The sequence below is a fragment of the Vipera berus genome (assembly GCF_964194415.1).
Source record: "Vipera berus genome assembly, chromosome: 1".
NCBI lineage: Eukaryota > Metazoa > Chordata > Lepidosauria > Squamata > Viperidae > Vipera > Vipera berus.
Genome location: NC_138202.1, coordinates 332192244 through 332217690, shown reverse-complemented (window position 1 = coordinate 332217690; position 25447 = coordinate 332192244). Strand labels below are relative to the sequence as shown.

Below are 25447 nucleotides of genomic sequence, written 5' to 3'. Positions count from 1 at the left end.
TTGTACAATGTGTTAGGATGCTTAACATGGGCCTTCAGCCATGACTGTGAACCTGTGAACCACAGGTTAAATATCAGCACTCACTATACCAGGGGTATCAAACTGGCGGCCCATGGGACAGATGCGTCACAAGCAGCCCATGCCCACCCCGGCTCCGCAAAGGCAAAAAATGTCACAATATGTCATGATACGTCACATGACATGATCGAGTTTGTCACCCGTGCACTGTACAGTATTTAAAAATTTTCTATGGTAGCTGGAGATGGATAATAAATGTGAAAAAACAAATAATCAAAATGGCCCAGTGGGCCTAAAACAAGTGCTAAATGACAGCAGAGTACTGGCCTTGATTAACTGACTATGTACCATCAAGCAAGTATCAACTAGGGACCACATTAGATATTTTCCTTTGGTAGATCTGTCCTTAGTCTGATTCTTTGGGTCTCCCAAAAGCATACCCATCACCATTATAATACTTCTTTCTCCTTCTACCTTTCGCAGCATTATAGACTTCTCCAGAGACTTATTGCCAGCAAGTGACACCCTGATAAGAAGGTGTTAATACTAGATTAATACCAGACAAGCAATCAAACAATAAACAATACCCTACTAAGGAGAAAACAATACCCTCACCAGCACTCATAGGGCAATAAACAGTCACTTCCACTCACTTTTAGTACTAAAGTTGCTACCTATTCTACATCTACAAGGAAACAATCAAGTGTAGAGAGCACCAAGGATTTCATAATTCAATCCTGAGCTACATGTATTAGCTTCCATTGGTACAATGCTTTATCTATTTTAAAAGTTAAAGATGCCCTAGAATGGATCATGGATCCAGGTGATGACATGGACACACCTGAGGCAAAGAGGCTTAGAATTACTGTTGCTTTTTATCTCTTATTATTTGAAACAGCCAAAAGTCTTTTCTGAGATTTTTGTGTGCCAAGGAGCTGAAAAGCAGAGCAAAGGGAAATAACTTGGTTGCTTCTCTGCTCTTAGATGCAAGGGGGCAGTGTTGCATTGTGATGCAGTTTTGGATGGCCTTTACATGAACATTTCTTGAAACAAAGCATGCTTTTGAAGATTTGCACATCTGTAATTATATACAGCAATCACAACTAAGGATTATCTTATTTGTTAAAATATGTAATGCAATTATGTGCTTTATGTATTTCTCTTTAATTAAGGCTTCATTTCTCATCACTATGATTCTTTGAATATCTATGAATCATAGCAATGCATATAACACATTCCCGAATTATCAACAATATTTCAAGAGTTGCTTAGCTCTGGTATTAAGGCAGTTTGGCCATCATTTTGCATTTAGCTCTATTCCTAAGGATAACTTATTCAGGCAAAAGTCAACTGAATTTCTGAAGATTATAAAAGAAATAGCAGTTGGTGTATATGAGCTGGTTCACTATTATCCCAAATGCCAACAATCATGCTTTCAACTGGGAGACTTGAAGACAGCAAGCTTTTACATGTTCAGATGAATGGCTAAATTTGCTTTTTCCATGCAGTAATTAAGTCCTTGCCGCATTTGAACTAACTAAAACAAAGATTCTGGGCTTGTTGCTGTATGATGCATAACTTTGGTTTATAAAAATTGCCCTAATTTAAGAAACTGTTCAGTTTCTGACCCATATTTTGTATCCCTCTCTCAGTTACAAATGCCCTTATTTAGTTACAGCTTGGCTACATTTCTCTTGGGTCTAACCTGAGATTTTTTGGCAGAAATGAAACTTTTGGGTGAATGTCTGGTTCACCTCACCCTATTGATAGCTTTTCTTCATCTCCAAGGAGGCAGATTGATTCTGGTCTGGCATATTGTGACTATCACTTTATTTATTCATTTATCAAATTGATACACCACTCATCTCACCCAAGTGACTGAATTAGTGGTTTATATATTGTAGACACTGTACCAAACATGCTATGTAATCTCCATAGCCATGGCTTGTAGAAATTAATTAAAACTCTTTTTTCATTATTAATTGTTTCAGATTTGGTTTTTCTATATTTTAAAATTTGCAGTAATGTTTTATTGGTTTGGTCAATCAAATCAATCAAGGGTTTTTTCCATTTTAGTGAGAGTTTGCATGTATTTTGTCATTAAGCTATTTATTTATTTATTACATTTATACGCCACTCATCTCACAGAAATGTGAAGTTAATACAATATCTAGATCCATTTTATTTGTCAACTACTTTTGATCAATGTATGTATAAGATTTTGATAGCAGAGGGCAGAATCCAGATGACCTTGGCTGATTTTGAAACAGAAAAAATGAAATAAAGTTAGACATAATTAATATTGATGAAAAACCATCAGGAAATCTCAGCATCAGGAAATCTCAGCAAAACATAGGGTAGGTTAGGAGGAAAAAAATTCCTGTATAAAGGATATCTATTAAACCAAATTCTATTGAATTTGAGTTTTAATACTTATTACTTTGATTTAGTGAAATCTGTTCAAGTTCTTTACAGCTCCATATGTAATTTTAGTTACATATACATTACATTTATTAGCAATATTTCAATTGGTTGAACAATATATACATATACATATACATATACATATACATATACATATACATATACATACATACATACATACATACATACATACATACATATATATATATATGTGCAAATTATTCAAATTGCTAATAAAGAATTTTGGGAGGCATATAATATATATATATATATATATAATATAATATATATAAAATGATTAAATCCAGAATCACATAAATTCTTTACGATCTAAGAAATAATCCCTGACATGGCCAGAACATGGACCTTTCTAATAGAAGATCTAAGACAGAAAAAAATCAACAATGGAGCATTCCAGAGTTGTCACATGACTTGCTTTGGCCAATAGAGAAACAGAATGTTTACTCTTGTTTAAGGTGAGTTTGTAGGTTTAGTCTGATGTGAGGCTAACACATTCTTTTTCCATATCATTACAGATAAAGCAAATGCTGAACAGAATTGGCACTATATGACTTATTTTCCCCTTTTCTAGTTAGCCATTGAAAAGCTTTATTTGACATTCATTTTCTATTATTCTTTGTTCCAGCTAATTGATGATTACAGGTTATGACCCTCTCAGCCATGAGTTCCTGTAAGCTGTTAGTTGTTGCTCTTTTTGCCGTCTTCCTTATGTCTTTAGGTAAGATATGTAAGAGTTGCTGCTCTACAGGATACCTTTCAAGGATTGTCCCCCTTGGGAAAAAAAAGACAAGTTGCAACATATATTAGATAAGGGAAAGAGATGCCTATAGTGTCACGTCAAGATCAGTATCTCCAGCGTAATTGCAAGGGGGTGGGTGGGTTGGACAAATCCTTGCAGTTTTCTTGACAAATTTTCAGAAGTGGCTTGCCACTGTCTCCTTCCTAGGGCTGAGAAGAGTGACTGTTGGCTTTGTACCTAAGAGGGATCTAGAACTCACGAAAGACAAAAGGATTATATTTATTAGTGCTCCTTCCCTGTCTGAGCCCTTGATCTAGGAAGAGCTATGCTGGATCAGACCCACAACAGCATTCTGTTTTCTTCAAAGGCCCTTCATTCAGTTACTAGAATCAAAGTAGACTATCTTTAATTCTAGATATATGGTACATTGCAATCATAACAAGTAGCCATAGATAACCTTGTTTTCTTCAAACCATTGTAAAACCCTCATGTCAGTGATCATCAATACATCCTAGATTTGGGGGAAAAACACATTCTATTTCATAGATCGAGAATCTGATATTATTTTATACTGAGGGCTTTTCTGGAATTGCTTATCTCCCATGCATAAACCAGCTAGTAATAAAGCTGATTTAATAAATCTCATAATGGATTTTAGCCCCTTCTTTTGTTTTGGTCATTTGATGGCTTGATGTTTTGTCTGGACTGTGTCTGCCATGTCTTCTGATCGTTAGCTTACTCTGCTTTAGCCCTTCTGGATATGAATGAATGAATGAATGAATGAAGGAAGGAAGGAAGGAAGGAAGAAAGGACAGGAAGGAGGGAGGGAGGGAGGGAGGGAGGGAGGAAGGAAGGAAGGAAGGAAGGAAGGAAGGAAGGAAGGAAGGAAACCAGTTTTACCATTGATCCTATTACTTGAGCTAGAAGGGGGAAATGGCAGAATTCTCATCAATTTTATTTCACCTGGTTAAAGCAAGTAAACTAAACAACAGCAGGTTGTCCCATCATTGAACTTGTTAAAAATCATCAATATATTCTCAATGAACAAGTCTTTTATCTTTTCACTGTTCCCTGGTGAAAAGTGATGGTGGATAAAAGGAAGAAAAGAGGTATTCCTGCAACAGAATAAAGCAGCCAAATGGAATAGAAAATGTTTTTTTTTAAAAAAATGTATTTATTACATTTTTATGCCGCCCAAAAGGTGACTCTTTTCTTGATCTTGCTTATAAGGAGTTGAAGTGCAGCACATAAAGCAGAGAGTATGGGTTGATCCAGTGCAGGGTGAAAAACATCATTTCTAACTTGGAGCCAGAAAACACAGGCAAAACATTGTGTGAGTTGCTGCCTGGAAGTGAGCTAAGGAGTGGTGTCATGCATCTGTGCCCCAGAAATGGTGGCTGGTTCAGGCTTACACTGGGGCGAGCTGAAATGCTGATTTGCCTTCAGATCATCACCACTATCTTCTTTAATTTACCAGTTGCAACAATCGTCAGACCTCTGGCAAGGTGCTTTTGGTTGCAATCTTTTACTTGAAGATATCTCGGGTTGAACTGAAAATTTATTGCGTGCACAGTAGGTGTTTGAACCACTAAGCTACAAATGATTTTCATCTTATTTCTTATTCATTTCACATGAGTGTCAAGTGGTTTTGATTACAATTTTCCTTTGTGAAGGATTGAGTCTCAACTTATCTGCCAGACTTTGTTGGCAAAAAGGAGGAAGATGCCACCGGAATAGTCAGTGTTACTACAATGAAATTGAGATTGGAACGTGTTACCATTTCCGGCTGAAATGTTGCCGAGATAAGAGCCAAGAAGATGGCAGCTCATATGTCTTGGGGAAGGTATTTGGTAATTTACCATGCTAATTATGTGATTTAACAGCATCAGTAGGATATGAGCAAATAAAAGGAGAGGCACAACTTCTCTAATCTTGTCTTGCAAAATAAAATAATCATCCCTTATGACAGAGGTCTCCAAACTTGACAACTTTAAGACTTGTGGACCTCAGCTCCTAGAATTCCTCACAAGTCCACAAGTCTTAAAGTTGCCAAATTTGGAGGCCCCTGCCTTATGAGAATCAACTCAATATATTTTCCTTAATGTTCACTCAATCTGTCCTCTTGTAACTGAGTGTCATTAGACTTGATCCTGCCTTCTAGTACATTAGCAGCAAACAGTCCTGCAGATGCTTCTGGGATCTTTCTACAGATCTATCACAGGATTAATTTAAAGAGTGCAACTGAATAATCTGATCAAGTATTGGAAACACTTTTAATATGCTGGCTATATGCATTCAGTCAAATCAAGCTTTCTTGTCCATTTTTATCAATTTGTCCATGAAAGTCATGACCATTGTATTTTGATGAAAACTGCTCACTCAAATGACAATGGATATGGGTTTTTTTAAATTGCAAAGAAGAAAGATTATATCTCCAGTGGGATTAATGTGTCTCCACCTAATAAACCTAACACGCTAATATTTATTTGAGGACCAACACATACAAAGCAAATATACTCTGGGACTATAAGAAAGGAGCTTGGAAAAGTTCCAGGAAATACAAAACAAATACAAAGTTATTAATCTCCATAGTTTCCCAGGAGTTTTCTACAATTTGTCCTCTCCCCCAAAATATAGGTGACTGCATAAATGAGTTTGAATATTTGACAATCACAAGATAGTTAAGCGTTACATAATTTTCCATATTTGTTATTAATTTAAACATACTTATCAAATCGGCAAACATTGCACAAATTCTAATGCTAATATTACCTCCATCCATGTATAATTATAATCACATATGTCAATTAAACAAATTGTTTTGCATTTCATTACAGCACACTTTGTGACTACATAATCCTCTTTAGCAAAGTTTCAAGTAGTATTTGAAGATTTGTCAATATGCATGTGATGAAAACCACATATGTTACACATATGCATATGTTACAAGAAATATCCAGTGAACCGAATGGGGAGGAAGTAGAATTTTAAAAGGAGAGTAACAGGAAGTAAAATGTTTACCATGTTTGCCATATCAATGATGCTTATCAATGATCAATGATATACCCTACATTTCCACAGTCTCATGACACCATATCTTGTTATAAATAGACAGATCTGCTGGGCTTTTTGTGGAGTCCTTCTAAGTCTTTTTCAGTAGCTGGAGAGATCTTAGAGGCAACTTCAATCATGAGGTTTCTTTTCCTAATCTTTGCATTGCTTCTTCTCTTCTATGTTTCTTCAGGTAAGGACGGGCTGAGTAAACCTGGGGGAAATGGAAGCAGAAGAGGAAAAAACAGAAAGCATGAAAGAAATTAGTATTTTTTTTAAAAAAAAATCTTATTCCCATTTTTGAGGAAAATTCTTGACTTGAATCACACACCACTGCTTTCACAGCATCCAGAGGCACCTCCAAAGAACATACAGCCAGCTTTAGAACTCAGATAAGTGCATTAGTCAGATCAGCTGTCCTTCTCCATCTGTCTTTCCGCCTATAAGCCTATAAGCCTATAAGCCTATAAGCTCAGAATTTTAGTGGTGGTTAGATGATGAAAGAATTAATACAACAGCAGATTGATTGTGTGCAACTGGACTTTTGCAACCCATTAGAAAACACTAAAATGAATTGGTGTTCACTAGTGGTAAATGAATGGACAGGTCCCTGCAGCTTTCTTGGCAAGATTTTGGAAGTGGTTGGCCATTACTTCCATCTTAGGGTTGAGAAGGAATGACTGGCACAAGATCAGCCAGTTGCTGTGCCTAAGACAGATCTAGAGTTTATGAACACAGCAATGTCTATGTCTAAAGAGATTTGCCTGGTTCTTTCCAGGAACATATTGATACATCTCCCTTGCCCCTTCTTTCTTACAGCTTTTCTTTCCTTCTTGTTCTCTTTCATGCTGCCCTTTATCAGTATATTTAAGACCATAGCATTAGGGCTGGCCAGTTGGTGTACTTTCTGCTTGGGGTTCCCCTTCATTTTTAGCATCTTAAATATTTCCTACTGCTGCAGTTGCTATAGGCTTCCCTTCCATTGCTCAGCAGCCAATCCTATACATACCCATCTGGAAATAGGAGGTTATCCCCAGGTTCCTAATTTTTTTTCCAGAAAACTCAACTGATTTTCTTCTTGCATGTTGAAAGTAGTGTCTTTTGAAGGAGGTAAACAGCTATGACATATGCTGGCTAAATGAAGTCAATAAAATAAACTTTATTCTCTCCTTTCATTGATTTATTGTAGGCAAAATACACGATAGTGTTTTGATGACAACTGCTCACTCAAATATTTTTTTTATAAATACAGGGCAATTAAGAAATTGTTACAGCGACGGTGGTTTCTGTCAGACTGGTCTCCACAAGGTATGCGAGTATGGAAGCCTCCCATACAACTGTGGCATTAATGCCCTCTGCTGCAAGCGTGGACCGGTGAGATCCATTTTTTTTTCTTAGTTATGAGATGAGAAACATATGGGCATAGCATCTTTCTTCTGCAAAACTTTGCATAAGCATTAATTTTTTGCAAGGTAGTAAGAGTTTTCTGTATTTGCTATCAGCTATTGATCAACTGGAGTTTTATAGTTCATATCTGAAAAGCCTAATTGATAAGCCCCATAGGGAATTTTTTAAAAAGGAATCTGACTTGTTTTTTTTTAAAACAAGTATCCATTTTCTTATTTAATATGTGCTTACTTGAACCATCAACACTTTTTCAGAGGATCTAAATATGCTGGTAAATGAAATGAGGCAGATAGCAATAGTATAAAGGTTTTTCATTCATTAATCTTTCCCTATTTTGGAACACTAATTTTGGACAGAATTAGCATTATAGCACACATTGGAAGTGAGGATTATAGATATTCCACATTTATCAAGCTGGTTCTGCTATTACAGCACAGGAAAACAGCTGCACAAATCTATTGTCGTACTTAAATATACTTCATGTGAGCTGATCCCATAAAACCATCCCCCATTCCTTTAATTTTTGCTTATTTATTCTTACAATTGCATTGTGTTAGCTATTAGGATGCTACAGCTTTAAGATATACACTTACTGATGACCCCCAAGAATCAGACTGTATCAATAGGTGGTATACCATATAAAAAAAGACATTAAAAATGAGTAATTTTCTCTATGTTTACCAAGTGGTAAGCTGAGTAGCTAGGAATTTCCTCTGAGCAAGGCATTAGGGTCATATAGCTGTCTTCTTTGCTCCCAATTTTTGGAATCACATCAGATTGAGAAATCAAGCATGATAAATAACAAATCTGCGAACACTTAGAAGCAAATAACGTTATAACCAGAAGCCAACACGGGTTTTTTAAAAGCAGATCCTACCAAAGAAATCTTATTTCATTCTGTAACAAAGTGACTAAATTAGTGAATCAGTGAAATACTGTGGACACAGTATACTTAGATTTCAGTAAGACATTTGACAAAGTAGACCACAGCCTTTTCTTGGTATGCTAGAAAAATTATAGGATAGACAGCACTACCACCAGATGGATTTGTAACTCGGTGACAAACTATATTCAAAGTGTAGTCCTCAACAGGACTACATCCACATGTAGAAAAGTAAGCATGGGGTCCCCCAAGGTTCATAAATTCTCAGGTTTCTCCTCTACTTTGTTTCTTCCTTGGAGAAAAAATTTCTACATTTTTTTCAGCTCACATTTCACCTTCATTCAGCTGAAAGTACAAAGCTCCTGAAAGTGCTTCTGATCTGTGAAAACAAACTGAAGGTGAATTAGGTTTGGTGTAGAATATGCTAGGAATGACTTGTTAACTGAAGAATGATGGCATAGCTGTGGTCCACACTATAAATGCTATGAGATAATGTTCTAAATTCCTGACCTCCATGGTGTTCTTATAAGGTATTTTTCTTGTAGGCTTCTCTGAGATAGTGGATAGCTGCGTTGGGTACTGGATGCTGAGCTAGTTGAATATTTTTTTTCTGATCAAGAGAGATTCATGCAGAAACTCCGTGTGACCTTCAGAAGAACCATGGATAGCTTGTCACATTTGAGCAACTGAACAATTGAAATGATAAGCAATTAACTGACTAGATTCATCATCCAATCTGAAATTGTGCTCCCCACCTCCCCCACCTGTCTATACTACAGCCATTGTCTTGGGCAAGACACATCAGCAATAAAATCTTCTGTTTCTTTTCTGCAGTGAAACCACCAACCCCTGGGATATTATTGCCATGTTCCCTGACAAGAACCTTGCTTCTCTAGGATGGAACATTCAACAACTGTGGTCTTAATGGAAAATGTAATAGCATGTATTGAAAAAACACTGTAATTAAACAATTTAATGAATTTGCATCAAATATTTGAATTTTGTATTGTGTTTTGAATGTGCCTGCTGCAAATAAACCCTATTAGTGAGTTTGGAATTCTGAGAGACCTTTTGGCCACTTTGGTATTCTAATGAAATAATGAGCAATTGCACCCATAAACTTTAATATGCTCATGGGTTCATGAAAATATCTTCATCTCATCTCCAACCTAGGCATGAAGAAGCTTAAACATTTCCTTAGATAGCCTGATGGTTTCCCCATTGAGTAGGCAACAAGACCTAGTATTTCTGGGTGTATAATCTTGACCAGCTTCACAGATCACTCAGATGCTGTCATGGTCAGTTGATTGAGAGGTGTGGGATACACCCAGTTCCTACTGCCCAAATTAGGATGGATCCTTCCCTTTCTTCATCTCCAGTCTTTGGATGTGACCTTCAAGGACTGAGGTATAAAAAAAAGAAATATGTTTTAGATCATGGGTGTTATCTTGATTTCCCCCCCACAACTCAGGAATGCCAATTGGATGGCAGCAGATTTTATACTGATAGGTTTATGTTGGCCAATGTTAGGTGGGTTGCACTTTAACCTGTTTGTAATTTAGGGCCTTAGGTTACACTCCAGTTGTGCCACCACAGGCTAAAATGTTCCTGTGAATGCGTACAGTATATACAGTATCTGAAGTTTTAATGCAAAATCCATCCTGAGTTCAAGAAGTTGATTCCTTTAAGCTCTCCCAATCAGAAGCTCTGCAGCATTTTTGTACTTCATTTTAAACAAGCCTGGTATAAAATGGGGGAATCCCAAAAGATCATTTTCACTGTCTTCTCCTTTACCAATAAGAGGACTAGGTGGTGGCCACATGAGAAGAAGTTCAAAATTTATAAAGAAGCATAAGCCACATGTATACACACATTGTGTGATATAGGTGCCAGAATTTAATCACTGATAACCTACTGAACTCAGAGCCTTGAGAGGGGGCTTTCTCTGAAGCTAAGTGTCCTTCCCCCATTTCCTCCACAACACATTAGGCAGTCTCCTTAAGGTATAATACACATCAAAGGAACTGTGTGAATTTCAACAACACATTCTCTGCTGAATTTGCCTTTCCACAACCAAGGTCCTGTCCAGCTGGGACATGTGGAGTTTTTCTTAGTCATCTCAACATGGCTGCTTGGGCCTTTCTTTTGGGTTGAACTTCCCCCTTTGAAGCCCAGTGGATCCAGTTTGTTTCTCTTCTTGAGTCTTCTTGACTTTTCAAACCTTGTTCCTTTCCCAATTGCTTCACTAGGCAATTTCATGATGGTGAAACTGCAACCGTCTCTTTTCTCTGTGGGCCAAGTGTTGCCCTGCAATATTCTTGACACTTTTGCACCTCTGAGCTGCTCATCTGCCCTGTTAACAGCAGGAAGTACTACAACTGGCAATTGAGCAAAACTACAAACTTCACCCAGGACAAGAATTATCCAGCGAACACAATTGGGAGCCTAAAGTTTTTTTAAAAAAGGGAAGGGAGTAGTAGTTTTAAAATAGAGTGACAGGAAATACAAGTTTGCAATGTGTGCCACATCAGTGATCTACCCTACATTTCCACCTTGTCATGACTTCGTAACTTGTTATAAATAGACAGATCTGCTGGGCTTTTTGTGGAGTCCTCCTAACTCTTCTTCAGTTCTGCTTCTTTGAACTAGCCGGAGAGATTTCAGAGGGAACTTCAATCATGAGGTTTTTTTTCCTAAACTTTGCATTGCTTCTTCTCCTCTGTGTTTCCTTAGGTAAGGAGGGGCTGGGTAAATCTGGGGGAAATAGAAGGAGAAAGTTGAAAAAAGAAAGCCAGACAGAAATTGGTGTTTTCATCCTTCCCATTATTGAAGGAAATCCATGACTTGAATTACACACAGCTGGTTTCACAACATCCAGAGGTGAATTTGAAAAACAAATGGACAGCCCTGGAATTTAGATAAGTGCTTCTTTAATCAGACCAGCTGTCCTTCTTCATCAGTGTTTCTGCTAATGGACCTTCCCAGTTACTAGGGAACTGGACTTGTGCAACTCATTAGACTAGGGATCCTCAACCCCCGGTCTGTGGACCAGCACTGGGCCCCGGCATTCCAGAAACTGGGCTGCGCAAACAAGTGAAGCCCCTTCTGTGGGATGCAGGTAGTATGCATATTGTGTAGTGGGTTCTGGGGAGCAGGAAAGACGCTGAGACGATGAGTACAGCATGGCAGATCTTTATTCGGTGGAAGCGACTGTACTGGGGAATAGGGGTTACCTGCCCTCCTTTTATACTTGGCCAGGTGAGCAGCCGGCCAATCGGTTTGAACCTCTGTTTCCCGTCGAAACTGGTTCTCATTGATCTACTTATTAATCTTATTTATTTAATTGCAGGATGTTAAGTGAATACAACCATCATTCTTTTCTAAAAGGGTTGCTAGGGGTGGTGGGAAGGGAATGTTCACAGAAAAAGTCAAAATGGTAAGAACAACGATGTGACCAAAAGCCTATCTCTTTTTCAAGGGAGTTGTCTATGCCACCAAGTTCCCCCAATCCTCCAAAAGTGTTTGTTTTCCTGGGCTTAAAGTGAAGTACTTTGCATAAGACAAACTACATGTTGCTTTAGGCAACTGATTTTGTTGCAGGTTCACAGCAGGGTCTTGTGACTAAAGAGAGTTGCCTAATTCTTCCTAGGAACATATTGACATAACTCCCTTGTCCCTTCTTTCTTCCAATTTCTATTCCTTTACTGTTCACTCTCATGTTGCCGTTTCTTAGTATCCTTAAGTCCATAGCATTAGGTTGTGTGGTTGGTGCAGTTTCTGCTTGGGGTTCCTCTTCATTTTCATTATTTTTTAAAAAATGCTACTTAGTTGTTAGATTTTCGTACTGGTGTAATTGCTATAGGCTTCCTTCCCATTGCTCATCAGCCAATCTTACGGTACACATTCCCATCAGCAAATATGAGATTATCCCCAAGTTTCTCAAGTGTTTTTAGAAATGTCAGGGTCAGTATTCCATTTGTTACAAGAAGTGACTCTCCCAAACAATGAGGAAACAAAATTTTCTGCTCTACTACTGTTTTTTTTATTGAAAAGTTTTTCAATACATTTTATCTTTAACAACCCCTCCCCCTCACCCCCTACCCAACCCTTCCTGCCCTCCCCCCTCCCCTTCCCCCTCCCCATCCCCGACTTCCCAGAGCTAAATACAAGGTATAAAAATAAAAGCAATCATAAACAACCATATGCTAACAACAATAAACTATTAAGTCTATCGCACTCTAGCTCATATAAAATGACTACAAGCAATACTATTATCACATCAAAACTTATGCAAATGCTAAATGAAACTTTTTGGTCCCATATTTGTTCTGGATGTAATCAATCCACTCTGCTCTACTACTGTTCACTCTTGCAGTATATCTTATCCCAGTGGTTCTATAAAGACCCAAGAGAGCTTTCATTGCTATCGCCACCTCTAGGTTGAGGAAAGGACTGGCTAACCATGAACTTCATAAACTACTCTGCATGAAGTTTATCTTAATCTGCTTCATTTTCTAAATAAATATAGAAGAAGCAATGCAAGGAATGTCAAAACTGGAAAGTGAACCACAGCTTCTTTTCACCAAACCCTTTTCCATTAAAAAATTCTTTGTTTTGTAACCCCAGACAGTCAGCTTGGGGTCTTCTGGCTCTTTAATCATCCTGAATTTTTATTGAAAGAAAAACATTAATTTGGTAGTCAGCACTCTATGAAGCAAAATTTTATCCCTTAACTAGGATTTCTTGGGAGCTATGACATTCTCCCCCCCCCCAATATTACCTTTGGGTGATAATAGTATACTAAAATTCTTCTTCAACTAGTAAATCAATTTTGGATAACTAACTAAGCCACTGATATCTGCAGGAAGGAGCCAGATGGGCAGACATATGAAATGAATGTCCCTGTCTATGTACATTGCAATGTTGCATGTTCCCTCACAGGATAGAGCTTATGGTGAGAATTCTGATAAAAGCAGGAAGATCCTACTATTGCTCACTGGATTAAGCTCAGTGTAGGAACCACTTTTTTTAACCAAGCAAAACTCCTCTTCTGTGAATTCATCCCCTCTGGTTATGCATGCATTTAATGCTCTCAGAATTTCCAATATGTCCTTCTATAGATAGTGCTCATTTAGCAACCATTTTCAGTTCCAAAGATGATGGAAAAGAGCCTTTGTAATCAATCATCACATTCATGACCTTCTCAGATCTGCTTGCCCTAACAACCAAATTGCTAGTCCAAATTTTAGTTGCTAAATAAAGAACACATGTAGTTTATATCCCCTCTATCAAATTTATGTGAAACTTTAGCATGGCAACCAGAGTAATATAGTGATGGACTTAGACTGGGGAGAGACCAGTCCAAGTCCCTGTTTGGCCACCAGGCTACCTGGTGACCTTTGGCCAAATGCCCTCTCTCAATTTGTCTTGTCCCATAAGAGATCCTATTCTGAGGATTAAATTAGGGATTCATGTAAAGTTTGGAAACTGCTCAGAGGAAATGAGGATGTAAATAGAACAACTGTGAGAATAATGGTGGTAATTGCAACAAGAATAGTAAGTAATGTATTGTGGAAAGTCCAGGGAAATGAAATTCATTTCAAGATAAAAAGATAACTTTGGTGAGTGATTCACAAATACAAAAAAGCTGTCCGTGAAGAAAGGGTGCTTTGAGGAGCTAGCTGGTGTTAAGCTAGCCTTAAACATGTGGTTCTTTTGAAGGCCCCTCTTGAATCCTAAAATCTCTCCAAGCCACACTTTAAAACTATCAAAAGGGCCCAGGGCCTGCCATTTTTTGCTACTGAGTCATCGATTTGTAGATTTGAGATGACTTCAGAGACCACCTGACCCAACTCTCTGCAGTGCCTCGAAACCACTGAAATCAGGCAGGAGTTCTTTTGGGACATCTTCCGAAAGAAATAGACTAAAAATGCTCAACTTTCAGCATTCCATCTGGCATGAAAGTGCTTTATCCTGGCACATGTTTGTGCTAAAAGTCAGATGTACGTAAGAGGATGAAGATCGGACTGTATTGCTATTCCTCAATATTCTTTGACAACCCATTCTTTTTGGGGGTTCATTAGTTTCCACATGCAATATTGGGGATAATGTAGTAGCATGCATGGAACAGACAAGAGGAGTATATGAAGAAAATAGCATCATGTTGATAGTGTGGCAAGTTCTGCCCTTTTTGTGCATTTATACAACATGCATAGAAAAGGGCTGGAGGTTTCTTCATATCAGCGTGATGCTGCTTTCATTATTGCAAGTGCCTCTGGGATCTTTCTACCGATCTGACATAGGATTAATTTAAGGAGTGCAACTGGATAATCTTGTCAAATATTTGAAATCTGCAAGAGCCATACAACTAGGAAATATTTTTTTATTTTTTTTATTTTATTTTAATTCCATTTATATCCCGCCCTTCTCCAAAGACTCAGGGTGGCTTACAAGCTTAGCAGTATGTTGGCTACATGTGGTCAATCACATTATTTCATCCCCATTTTTATCAATTTATATATGAAATATATAACTATTCTGTTTCAATGACAATTGTTCATTCAAATAATATTTTTTTCATAAATGCAGGACAACCTGATGCCTGTAGAAAGAATGGTGGCTTCTGCCAGGTTGGCCTCAAAAAAAAATGTGAGAATGGAAGTCTCCCATACAACTGTGGCATTAATGCCAAGTGCTGCAAGCGTCCACTGGTGAGATCCGTTTCTTTCTTAGTTATGATATGAGAAATATGTGGGCATAGCACTTTTCTGTTGCAAAATTCTGCATATAAGCATCGTTGTTTGCAAGGTAATAAGCATTTTCTCTATTTGCTATCAGCTATTGGTCATCTGGAGTTTTATAGCTAATATCTGGAAAGCCTAATTGAGAAGCCCCATTAGCAATTTAAGAAAAAGCAATCTGACTTCTTTATTATTAAGAAAAAGAAAAGAAGGCAAAAAGGAAGTGCAAGAAAAAAATAGAAAGAAAAAAATGCTAGTTATTGAAGTAGAACGACTTCCAACCTTCTCTTAAACAATGATTAAACAACACCATTTTGAGCTTTTTCAACACTTTTCTGAGCAGACATTTTACCTTCACTTAATTGAAAGTACCAAGTTCCTGAAAGTGCTTCTGATCTGGAGTTTGTGAAAATAAATGGGAGGTGAATGAGGTTTGGTAGAATAGACTGGGAATGCCTAGTCCAGGGCTCTTCAAACTTGGCCCTTTTATGACTTGTGGACTTCAACTCCCAGAATTCCGCAGCCAAGTGATGCTGGCTGAGGAATTCTGGGAGTTGAAGTCCACAAGTCATAAAAGGGCCAAGTTTGAAGACTCTTGGACTCGGATAATGGCATGGCTGAACTCCACATTATAAATACTATGAGATAAAAGGTCCATCTCTTTAATTCCCAATTTCTTACAAGAAATTTTGCCTGTAGGTTTCTCTGAGACATGTAGGTAACTATTGTTGGGTACTGGATGCTGAGCCTGTTGATTTTTTTTTTTATGATCAAGAGAGATTCAAGCAGAACCTCAATGTGACCAGGCATAACTTGTTACATTTTAGCGATTGGACAATAGAAACAATAAGAAATTTACTGATTAGATTCACTATAAAATCTAAAATTATCTTTTCCCCCTTCCCACCTGTCTACACCTGTCCATTGTTTTGGGCTAGACAAAGTCTCATGAACAATAAAATCTTCTTTTTCTTTTCTGCAGTGAAACTACCAACAACAAGCACTTGTGAAAACCTGGGAGGTTACAGCCATGCTCCCTAACAAAAAAACCTTTCTGGTGTGCAATATTCAGCCAATTGTGGCCCTAATGGAAGATGTTTCAAACTGTTATGTAACAGCAAGCTGTGAAATAACACTGTAACCAAACAATTTAATACATGTGGATTGAACACTTGAATTTGATATTGCATTTTGAAAGCACCTGTTGCAAAGGGTAATTTGAATCTGATTAACATGTTCTTATGAAGTGACGAGCAATTACATCCATAAACTTTCCTCTGTCTATGAGCTCATGAGGTTTTCATCTCACCTCCACTTACGCCTGAGGTAACTTAAATGTGTCTTTAAGTAACCTGGTGTTTTCCCTATTAAACAGTCAAAGAGTCATTGTATTTTTTCCATGGGGATAAACTTGGCCACTTTTGCAGACCATTCAGATGATAGCACAGTCAGTTGATTGCTAGGAATGGGAACAGCCATATATCTCTTTCCCCCTTCCCCATTTCTTGGACCCTACCTTCAAGGGCTATTCTGCTTCAGGTTGTGGGAGAGCCTGGAACTTTCAAGCTAGGTTCTTCCCCCATATCTGCCAGGTCTTAAACCCAACCTTCTGTTAGGAAAACCAGATCAGCCTGAAGAGCAGTGGACCTGCAGTAGTGGTCCCTGTGAGATGCAGGATGAAACAAGGGAGACATAGTTTGTGTTCTCTGTGTGTGTGTGTTTCAGTGGAGCAACTCTCCCCAAAAACAACATTTTTCATTCTGGCTGGTGTGGTGAGACAATTCTCTCCCCCTTTTACTGCCAATAAGAAGAATATCAAATTTGGACTGCACAAGAATAACTTTATAAAGAAACAGCAGTCATACATATACACAAATATATTACACATGATACAAGTAGAAGTTCCTCTGATACCAACTACTTGTTACAGATATGGAGCTTTGTTATTTGAGTCAAAGTTCTTTAGTTGTCTTGGCAAATTCCCATCTATTTGTATCCTATCTTTATTACTTTAATTATTTCAAACTCCACCTCAAACTTCTGGGTTGTAAGAATCTGCAAATTATAGAAATGTAGCATCTGACTTAATTTAAAGGGGCTTCTTCTTATACTATTATTCATGTATATGAGATGGTTCACAAAAAGTTTTGATAAGCTACTATGAGGATATGTACAGTACATAAGCATTTGAAGGAGGGAGGGCAAGAGGAAGAAAGTGACAAAGTATTGGTTGCAATATTGTTGTACAAGAGTCAAGATTGCCTCCTGAATTTCTGACAGAAGGAAACTGGCATATTGGGATCCTGTTGTTGTTAGCTGCAAAGTCGTGTCTGACCCATCGCGACCCTATGGACAACATTCCTCCAGGCCTTCCTGTCCTCTACCACCTTCTGGAGTCCATTTAAGCTCACACCTACTGCTTCAGTGACTCCATCCGGCCACCTCATTCTCTGTCGTCCCCTTCTTCTCTTGCCCTCAATCTTTCCCAGCATTAGGCTCTTCTCCAGTGACTCCTTCCTTCTCATTAGGTGGCCAAAGTATTTGGGATCCTAGTAATGACTAAAATCTCATTTCCTGTGGCCTTGCCTATCTCATGATATTAATAATGATTTTCTGGATTTAAATTAAAAAGCTTTCCCCCAAAGAATAAATTAGAGCTGTACGTTTTAGAAATCCTGCAAAGGAAGGGTTTTTGTTTCTCATTTTATTCTAATTTCTACATGCACACGCATATTTAAATACATACTGCCAAGTGATTGTACACTAGGAAAGATTTCTCTGGAAAAAGTGGATGGTGGTAGTGTTGACTGAATAGATTGTCTCCAGGAGGGTGAGAAACTGCAGAGTCACATTTAGACAAAGACTGAGTAGTCACTGATTTCAGGGAACACCAGTGATACCCCTCTTTCAGAATCTTTCTAAAACTGCAAATCTTTCACCTTGGTGAGATGTGGCACCATCTTTTGATGTGGCCTAGTGGCACCATATATGCCAAAGTCAGCACTGGGAGAGTTCAATAGGGATTGTGTGTGAAGGGCAAAAAGACCTCTACTGGAGGGAATAAACAGGGGCCAACTCACTATTCCCATGCATTAAGACATTCCCATAATTGAAACAAAATGGACATGATATAATTTCCAAATATTACCTGGGCTCATAGAAAGCCAGAAGTATTTCACTGAACCAACCAGCAAGTCTTGGAGCTTTCTTGAAACCCTCCTTCCAATAATTTTTGGGAAAGAAAATATATAATAAAGTCAGGCAATTACTACTGGCATCCATCAGGTTGGCCATTTTAAGCAATTCCGGGCTGAGCTTGGTGGCCAATGATTAATGGTTCATTTTTTAAACACACATTAGATATAGTTATATGCAGTGGTGAGATTCAAATAATTTAACAACTGGTTCTCTGCCCTAATGACTGTTTTAAGTATAAAAAAAGGTAGTTTATTGTTTCATGAGTTTAATACTTAAATAAGAACAATAAAAGAGGCACACAATTAGATTATGTTATAAGAAAGAGTTTTAAAATATTAATGAAAAAAAATTAAATAATACCTGATGCATGTGTACAAATCAAGCAGGGAGTGGTGGTGATGGAGCTCCCCCAGGTGCCCCAAACCCTCTTATCTTAGGACTGCTGGAGCCAGACCTCCCACACCCTGACATTTGTCACGCCACTGCCCGAGTTCTTCTGCGGTCGCTTTGTGGATGCACACCCACATGGTGCATCATGCTGCTGCACACAGCTACAGGCCTCGAGGCTTGTTAATAATAATAATAATAATAATAATAATAAACCTTTATTGTCAAAGTACAACATGTGTACATTGAGATTAGCTGAGCCTCCCCCTGTGCTCTCTCCCCCCAACACACAGTGACAACAAACCCTCCATCCCACCACACTATGTGAACCAACTACACCACACACCGGCCTCCCAAGTCAACTCTGCATAAGATTACATCCCATTCAAAAGCCTAACAGCCCACGGATAAAAGCTGTTCTTCAGCCTGTTGGTACGGCTGGCTATATTCCTATATCTCCTACCGGATGGTAGGAGAGTAAAGAGATACCGTCCAGGGTGTGAGTCATCCCTGAGAATCTTCCTCACTCTTCCAAGGCAACGAGCCCTGGCAATGTCATCCAGTGGTGTCAGGGAACAGCCCACAATGTCTTGTGCTGTGCTCACTACCCTCTGTAATACTTTCCTATCCGCGGCTGTCAGACCGGCATACCAAACCACAATACCATATGAGAGGACGCTCTCTATGGTAGACCGGTAAAAGAGGGTCATTAGCTGTTGTTCTACCCTGTTCTTCCGCAAGATCTGATTGTGCAGCTGCTGCTGCTCATGGCTGCAGGCCTCAAGGCTCATTGCACTGTCCTAACCGCCAAAATCCCAACACTGAGGAGACAGGCAGTACTGAGCTCCTCTGCCCAGAGAGGGGCTTCTGAAGGCTCTGCTTTCCCTCAGAGAGAAGTTTGCAGGTAAGAGTCCCTGGCGGGGGCACTTTACAAGGCTACCACAGCCCTCACCATTATGCTCAGCATGCTGTCGCCTTGCCTGCAGTTTGCTTTGGGCATCTTTGGCATCTTTGGCAGAAGCCCGTCTCTGGGCACAGGAGGAACTTGTCATGCGAGCATGACTGTCGCAGTTCCTGAAAGAGAGGCTAAGAACTTGGGGTTGGTGGAGGAGAAATGAAGTTGTTTCCAAGAAAGTCATTTCCAAGAAAAGGGAAAGACTTACAAAACAGTGAGGCCTTTCAAACTGGTTCACTGAAGTCAACAAAAAATTAGGTAAAATCCCACATTGGATTAGAAGAGCAATTTTATACAGGTTATTTTGAGCTTTATTGATTATATTTTAAATATGAAACCCTTTTTCTAAGTGTTCTTGTAAGAATGAAGCAAAGCTGTAGAAAGGAAACATTGGATGCAGGCATATACAGAAGTTTCACTAGTTGCTGCTGTTTTTTTCCTTTAAGTTTGCACTTAAAAATATTTTTATTTTTTTCAAATGCATCTATGCTCTTTAGTCTGACTAACCGCCTGAACATGACTTAAGTACTTTACTAGCCCGTGGCAAATACCAAGCCCATAGATTAAAAAACCATTATTGATGATACCCGGCTGACAGTTGAAATAGTTTTAAATACTTAGGAAGCATCATTTTGAGTGATGGGTCTTTGGTGAAAGACATTTAACATCAGAATCAGCAAGATCAAGCAAGCATTGGGATGGCTACATACGACAGTGCTCAATCAACACATCATCCATATCTTCATAAAACTACAGAACTGTGCTTATCACTTCCCTCCACTGTGGATGTGAGTCCTGGAATCTGTAAGGCATATAAAACAACTGAAAAAATTCACATGCACAGTCTTTATTCCATCCTGGGCATTTGTTGGCAAGACAATGTCTCCAAAATGGAGGTCTTGGCTCATGCAAAGTCCACCAACATTGAATTCTTAATTATCAGAGGCCACATAAAATGGGGCACGTCACCAGAATAGATGACTATCATATGCCTCTTCAGTTGCTCTATATTGCATTGGAGTCTGCAAGAGACCTCAAGATTGTTCATGCAAGTGCTACATAGACACTGTGAAAGAAACTGTATGCCGCTATGACGTTCAGCCTAGGCAACTAGAAGCTGTAGCTACTGACAGAACCCATCTGTGAGCCCTGTATTATGAAGACTCCAACTTGTTTTGAAGAAAAGTGCTGCTGAAAACTGATAGAAAACCATAAACAACAATACAGAATAACACCTACATATACTACAACAATGGAATTCCAGTGCCCTGATTATGCTGGACCCTGTGCTTCCAGACTGGGACTGCAGAGCCATTTCTGTGACCACAGATGAAATGCACAACAAAGTGTCTTCTTTGAACATGAAAAACTACCATACAGAGTTGCCCTCTTTGTTGTTGTTGTTAGTTGCAAAGTCGTGTCCGACCCATCGCGACCCTATGGACAATGTTCCTCCAGGCCTTCCTGTCCTCTACCATCTTCTGGAGTCCATTTAAGCTCACGCCTACTGCTTCAGTGACTCCATCCAGCCACCTCATTCTCTGTCGTCCCCTTCTTCTCCTGCCCTCAATCTTTCCCAGCATTAGGCTCTTCTCCAATGAGTCCTTCCTTCTCATTAGGTGGCCAAAGTATTTGAGTTTTAGCTTCAGGATCTGGCCTTCTAAAGAGCAGTCAGGGTTGATCTCCTCTAGGACTGACCAGTTTGATCGCCTTGTAGTCCAAGGGACTCGCAGGAGTCTTCTCCAGCACCATAATTCAAAGGCATCAATTCTTTGGCGCTCAGCCTTTCGTATGGTCCAGCTTTCACAGCCATACATTGCAACTGGGAAGACCATAGCCTTGACTATACGCACTTTTGTTGACAGGGTGATGTCTCTGCTTTTTAGTGTGCTGTCTAGATTTGCCATGGCTTTCCTCCCCAGGAGCAAGCGTCTTTTAATTTCTTGGCTACAGTCCCCATCTGCAGTGATCTTGGAGCCCAGGAAAATAAAATCTGTCACTACCTCCATTTCTTCCCCATCTATTTGCCAGGAATTGAGAGGGCCGGATGCCATGATCTTGGTTTTCTTAATGTTTAGTTTCAACCCAAGTTTTGCACTCTCCTTCTTCACTCGCAACAAGAGGCTCTTTAGTTCCTCTTCACTTTCTGCCATTAGAGTGGTATCATCTGCATATCTTAGGTTGTTGATGTTTCTTCCGGCAATCTTAATTCCAACTTTTGATTCATCTAGCCCTGCCTTTCTCATGATGTGCTCTGCATATAAGTTAAATAGGCAAGGCGACAGTATACAGCCTTGCCGGACTCCTTTCCCAATTTTGAACCAATCAGTGGTTCCGTGTCCAGTTTTCACTGTTGCTTCTTGGCCCACATATAGGTTTCTCAAGAGACAAATAAGATGGTCTGGTATGCCCATCTCTTTAAGGACTTGCCATAGTTTGTTATGATCCACACAATCAAAGGCTTTAGCATAGTCAATGAAGCAGAAGTAGATGTTTTTCTGGAACTCTCTAGCTTTCTCCATGATCCAGCGTATGTTAGCAATTTGATCTCTAGTTCCTCTGCCTCTTCGAAATCCTGCCTGTACTTCTGGTAGTTCTCGATCCACATACTGCTGGAGTCTAGCTTGTAGAATTTTAAGCATAACTTTACTAGCATGAGAAATGAGTGCAATGGTGCGATAGTTTGAACATTCTTTGGCACTGCCTTTCTTTGGAATTGGAATGTAAACTGATCTTTTCCAGTCCTGTGGCCACTGTTGAGTTTTCCAAATTTGCTGGCAAATTGAGTGTAGCACTTTTACTGCATCGTCTTTTAAGATTTTGAATAGCTCAGCTTGAATACTGTCACCTCCACTAGCTTTGTTGTTGCTCAGCTTTTCTAAGGCCCACTTCACTTCACATTCTAGGATGTCTGGCTCGAGGTCAGTGACCACCTCATTGTGATTATCAGGGACGTTAAGCTCATTCTTGTATAGTTCTTCTGTGTAATTTTGCCACCTCTTCTTAATCTCTTCTGCCTCTGTTAGGTCCCTGCCATTTTGGTCCTTTATCATGCCCATTTTTGCATGAAACGTTCCCTTCATCTCTCCAATTTTCTTGAAAAGATCTCTGGTCCTCCCTATTCTATTGTTTTCTTCTATTTCTTTGCATTGTTCATTTAAGAAGGCATCCTTATCTCTTCTAGCTATTCTTTGGAATTCTGCATTTAATTGGGCATATCTTTCTTTTTCACCCTTGCCTTTTGCTTCCCTCCTTTCCTCAGCTATTTGCAAAGCTTCCTCAGACAGCCATTTTGCTTTCTTGCATTTCTTTTTCTTTGGGATGGTTTTGGTTGCTACCTGTTGTACAATGTCGCGAACCTCTGTCCATAGTTCTTCAGGCACTCTGTCTATCAGATCTAATTCTTTAAATCTATTTGTCACCTCTACTGTATATTCAACAGGGATATGATTTAATTCATACCTGACTGGCCTAGCGCTTTTCCCTACTTTCTTTAATTTAAGCCTAAACTTTGCAACAAGAAGCTCATGGTCTGAGCCACAGTCAGCTCCTGGTCTTGTTTTTACTGACTGTATAGAGCTTCTCCATCTTTGGCTGCAGAGCATATAGTCAATCTGATTTCTGTGTTGACCGTCTGGTGATGTCCATGTGTAAAGCCGTCTCTTGGGTTGTTGGAAAAGAGTGTTTGCTATGACCATCGTATTCTCTTGACAAAATTCTATCAGCCTGTGCCCTGCTTCATTTTGTACTCCAAGGCCAAACTTGCCTGTTATTCCAGTTATCTTTTGGCTTCCTACTTTAGCATTCCAATCTCCCATGATGATAAGGACATCATTTTTGGGTGTTAGTTCTATAAGGTGCTGTAGGGCTTCATAGAACCGGTCAATTTCATCCTCTTCAGCACTGGTGGTTGGGGCATAGACTTGGACTACTGTGATATTGAATGGTTTGCCTTGGATTCGAACTGAGATCATTCTGTCATTTTGAGGATTGTATCCCAGTATTGCTTTTCCTACTTTTCTATTGACTATGAAGGCTACTCCATTTCTTCTGAGGGATTCTTGCCCGGAGTAGTATACCTGATGGTTATCTGAATTAAATTCACCCATTCCTGTCCATTTTAGTTCGCTGATACCTAAGATGTCGATGTCTAGTCTTGTCATCTCTTGTTTGACCACGTCCAGCTTTCCTTGATTCATGGATCTTACATTCCAGGTTCCTATGGAGAAAGAATCTTTACAGCATCGGACTTTCCTTTCACCACCAGACATATCCACAGCTGAGCGTCCTTTCGGCTTTGGCCCAGTCGCTTCATTCTTTCTGGCGCTACTAGTACTAGCCCTCTGCTCTTCCCCAGTAGCATATTGGACGCCTTCCGACCTGAGGGGCTCATCTTCCAGCGTCATATCGTTTTGCCTTTTGGTACTGTCCATAGGGTTTTCATGGCAAAGATACTGGAGTGGTTTGCCATTTCCTTCTCCAGTGGATCACGTTTTGTCAGAACTCTCTGCTATGACCTTTCTGTCTTGGGTGGCCCTGCACAGCATAGCTCATAGCTTCATTGAATTACGCAAGCCCCTTCGCCACGACAAGGCAGTAATCCATGCCCTCTTTGAGTCCCACCTTATGTCTTATAACTCCCTAAGCAACTACAGTCACTTGCATTACCACAAGTGTTTGTGTTTGGTGGGAATGATTTCTAAATAGACACTGTAAGATTGAACTGGATGAGTATTGAACTGTGAGCTTCCTTATAAAGAAAAATGTTGATCTTCCTGAAAGCAAGAAGGAAGTTCATCTTTCTTAAGGTACTTTGTATGTGATGTAATTTTTCTGTTTTATTTTTGAAATCTAGTGATAAAATATTTTGAATATTTTCAACATTTAGCATGTATTAACAATTTTAAATCATAGTTTTTCCCCCAAGAACTTTGCTCACCTTAGAATTAATGTCAAACCAATAAGGAACGAACAATGGACATGTCCATTCCACATGCAGTGAAGTTCCTTGACATTTATATCTCTAGCATATATAGAGAGACAACCAACCAGCATTCAAAAGTATTTTTCCTAACAATATGAAGAGTTAGACATTGGAACCAAATGCTGAGGGAGGTGGGGGCCAAAAATCCATTTAAGAAAAACAATTTTCTCCAAATTCTAAAGAAAAAAATTCTTACTGGTTAGTGTGAGACTTTTTAATTGTTTTTAAACAATAGGCATTGTAAAAATATACTGCTAAATATACAGTAGCTGGGGGGTGACAATATCACAAAACCACAACAATTGTAGAACACAGGGAGTTCAAGCAGAGCATTGATTGCTTACCCCTGGTTTAGATTATTCTGTAACAGTTCATTTCTATTTCAATATGAAATTGTCATATGGTTTATGCTATTTCATTTTAAAAATGTATCCTACACAATTTGAATGCACAGCTCCAGGAGGCACACACTGGCACACATTGTCTTCACATTTCTATAAGCAGAAGAACATCTTCTGAGGTTTGGATCTAGATCTTTGGTGTGGCTTTGTTCCAGCAACTGTAAGAGTTGAAAGAAAACTCAGCAATGAGGTTGTTTCTGTCCTTCCTTCTCTCTCTCTCTCTCTCTCCCTCCCTCTCT

General features: G+C 39.1%; 1 long non-coding RNA gene across 2 annotated transcripts; it reads left to right on the top strand.

Moving 5' to 3' along the window:
• Positions 1 to 7553: 7553 nt before the first annotated feature.
• Positions 7554 to 16655, top strand: LOC308678830. 2 transcript variants are annotated; one of them, XR_014028682.1, is made up of 4 exons: positions 7554 to 7627; positions 9378 to 9476; positions 15132 to 15253; positions 16266 to 16655. It is a non-coding gene; the product is annotated as an uncharacterized lncRNA (long non-coding RNA). The 2 variants fall into 2 exon arrangements; XR_014028683.1 differs by lacking the exons at positions 7554 to 7627; positions 9378 to 9476 and adding an exon at positions 11198 to 11276.
• Positions 16656 to 25447: the final 8792 nt, after the last annotated feature.